The sequence below is a fragment of the Anas platyrhynchos genome, chromosome 1 (assembly GCF_047663525.1).
Source record: "Anas platyrhynchos isolate ZD024472 breed Pekin duck chromosome 1, IASCAAS_PekinDuck_T2T, whole genome shotgun sequence".
Lineage (NCBI taxonomy): Eukaryota > Metazoa > Chordata > Aves > Anseriformes > Anatidae > Anas > Anas platyrhynchos.
Window position 1 is genome coordinate 84889173 of NC_092587.1, and position 3506 is coordinate 84892678.

Below are 3506 nucleotides of genomic sequence, written 5' to 3' on the forward strand. Positions count from 1 at the left end.
CACCCCTTTCCTTCCGACTTCCCTTTCCTGAAGGCAAAATTAGTGCCTCAGAAATCAGCTAGTGAGACTGGTTGCAGCAAACAACAGACAGGGCTTTATTCTTGTCACCTAGCCCTGCCTCCCGGGCTCTCCCTGGGGACACGGATTAGTTACAAGGTCTCAGAATATGCCAGCGCCAGGAAGGCTTGTAGCAGAGCCTTGCATCTGACTGTTCTCCTATTGCATTGCTGTTTCTTTCCAGTTGTCCTGAGACATGGTGGGACAGCTCCCATGGCTGGAATCATAGAATCATAGAATCATAGAATATCCAGAGTTGGAAGGGACCCTTAAGGATCATCAAGTCCAACTCTTGACACCGCACAGGTCTACCCAAGTTCAGACCATGTGACTAAGTGCACAGTCCAATCTCTTCTTAAATTCAGTCAGGCTCGGTGCAGTGACCACTTCCCTGGGGAGCCTGTTCCAGTGTGCAACCACTCTCTCTGTGAAGAACCCCCTCCTTATGTCAAGCCTAAACTTCCCCTGCCTCAGCTTAACCCCGTTCCCGCGGGTCCTGTCGCTGGTGTTAATGGAGAAAAGGTCTCCTGCCTCTCGACACCCCCTTACGAGGAAGTTGTAGACTGCGATGAGGTCTCCCCTCAGCCTCCTCTTCTCCAGGCTGAACAGGCCCAGTGCCCTCAGCTGTTCCTCGTACGTCTTCCCCTCCAGGCCTTTCACCATCTTCGTAGCCCTCCTCTGGACACTCTCCAACAGTTTCATGTCCTTTTTATACTGTGGTGCCCAGAACTGCACACAGTACTCGAGGTGAGGCCGCACCAGCGCAGAGTAGAGCGGGACAATCACCTCCCTCGACCTACTAGCGATGCCGTGCTTGATGCACCCCAGGACACGGTTGGCCCTCCTGGCTGCCAGGGCACACTGCTGGCTCATATTCAACTTGCTGTCTACCACGACCCCCAGATCCCTCTCTTCTAGGCTGCTCTCCAGCGTCTCATCGCCCAGTCTGTACGTGCAGCCAGGGTTTCCCCGTCCCAGGTGCAGGACCCGGCACTTGCTCTTATTGAACTTCATGCGGTTGGCGATCGCCCAGCTCTCCAACCTATCCAGATCCCTCTGCAAGGCCTTTCCACCCTCATTCGAGTCCACAACTCCTCCAAGTTTGGTGTCATCAGCAAACTTGCTCAAAATACCTTCTATTCCTACATCCAGATCGTTTATAAAAATATTGAATGTGGCCATGGATGGGTATGTCCTGCTCAGGAAAGACAGGCCAGATGCTCTTTACGTGAAAGAGCATCTACATTGTATTGAGTACATGTACAGGGGTGGATGAGGAGCGAGGTGAGAGTCTGTGGGTGAGAATTTAGGGGCAGGCTGGCATGGGGCGTACTGTTGTGGGTGTCTGCTACAGGCCATGAGATCAGGATGAGGAAGCTGATAAGGCCTTCTACAGGCAGCTGAGAGCAGCCTCGCAAACACAGGCCCTGGTTATTGTGGGGGATTTTAATTACCCTGACATTTGCTGGAGGGCCTGCTCAGCCAGCCATCCGCAGTCCAGGAGGTTCCTTCAGTGTATCGATGATAACTTCCTGGTGCAAATGGTGGACGTGCCAAAATGAACCAAAAAGGAGCACCTAAAGAAAATCTGTGAGCGCTTTCTTTTTTTTTTTTTAATTATTATTTTTAATTTATTATTTTTTAATTATTTTTAATTATTTTAATTATTATTTTTTAATTATTTTAATTATTATTTTTTAATTTAAAAACAGGGTAATAAGCTCTGCTCTTTGTGGTAGGATGTGACTGTTACTCTTTGCCAAGCCCTAAGGCTATTTTGAAAAGCCACATATCATAAAGTAGGCATTGGTTTTACAGCCTTCGAGTAAAGCACACCTTACAGTCAAGATGTGCAGATCTGATTTTTTTTTTCCACTACTACGCGCATTTGCAGAGTTGTTAAACAACATCCTGGTATGCTAAAAAAAACACATCTTCATAGAATTGAAAATTCTGTTGCTTTAGCAGCTGTGTTTTTTTTTTTTTTTTTTTTTTTTTTTTTTTTCTTTCTGTAATCTCAGATTTAGTAAATTCAGGAAACTTTTGATTGTGTCAGCATACTGCAATGGTCCCTCATGCAAACACAGAAAACCGCTCAGTTCCTCTGTGCTTAAAATGCTTTTACCAGTAAAGCTATTTTAGTATAAACTGTTTTTTTTATATATATATATATATATATTTATTTATTTATTTTAATTTTGTGAATTTAATTATTTTTAACTACTTTTAACTACAGTAATATTAGTTCAGAAAGGTATTGTTGTTACTTCCTATTTCGCTTCCCGGTGACAGTGGTTATAATAGCCGTGGGGACTTCTACACTGTTGGAAAGACTTTCGGTCCGCACTAGATTGAAGCATGTTGTGATTCACTTGAGTCAGTCAACAAACTGATGTGATTTTATGTACAAATTCTTTTCATTAAAAATCTGAAAAATGCGCTGTCTGCACATTCAAGCAAATGCTAAAAGTGGAAAATGTCAATTCCCCACCTACAAAGCAACAGCTGGCAGCAACATACAAGCATTGTGATACCCCCAGCTGCTGAGAGAAAATCTGATCATGGGAAGATTCACTTTGAGAGCTATTACTTGGTAAAGGAAACAGTGCAGCTGGGCAGTAGAATGGGACCACAGGGGAAACCAAGTGGGATGTAAGCAAATGATGAACATTTAAAACCAGTTACTGTAGCCTCTGCATTCGAGGGAGGGAATGAAATACTCGCATGGCTTAGCTCACGGTAGTATGCTACGGCTGGATCCACTCCACAGCTGGAATATGTGGTATCACAACTCCTGTATTTTCTGTCCTTTGTCCCTGGGGCAGACACCATAGCGCCAGGATAAAGCACCAAGGCTCCTCCTGTGCACTGTTCCCTGGAGTGACAGAGGAACCAGGCTGAGTTAGCCCAGCAAGAAGTGATTCAAACTCGAGTTTCAGAAGAGTGTCCTGACTATGATAGAATAGGAGAAAAATGTTGAAGATGGATTTGGCAAGTGCAGGAGGGAAAGCATGGATGAGTCAAACTGGATTCTCAGGAAAGGAGAAAAAAATGAGTCTTCGATTAGCGCTTTTTAGACCTTCTACCTAGCATCACTACATAGGCATGCACAAGAAGGGAGGACACTGCATCCTTGCCACGTATCCCTGTTTTCTCCCCAAACAGGATGAGCCTAAGGGAGGGTCCCAGCCACTGGGCTGAAGTTTCTCTCTCACTTTCTCCGTGCCATGAAGCCAAAATTGCTCTCTACAAAGTGGAGCGGCTTCAGCAGGAAGAAGTCAGCCCTGCTTTCGGTGTGTGTGGGTGACCTCCTGCGGTTCATTCCAGACTAAAATTATCGAAGTAAAAGTGTCTGCTCCCCCTTCAGATTTCTCTCTCCTAGCCCAGAAGATCTCAAAAACCTACAGGAACGCTGTAGTGCAAGGTGGGAGGCAGCATCCTCCCAGGCA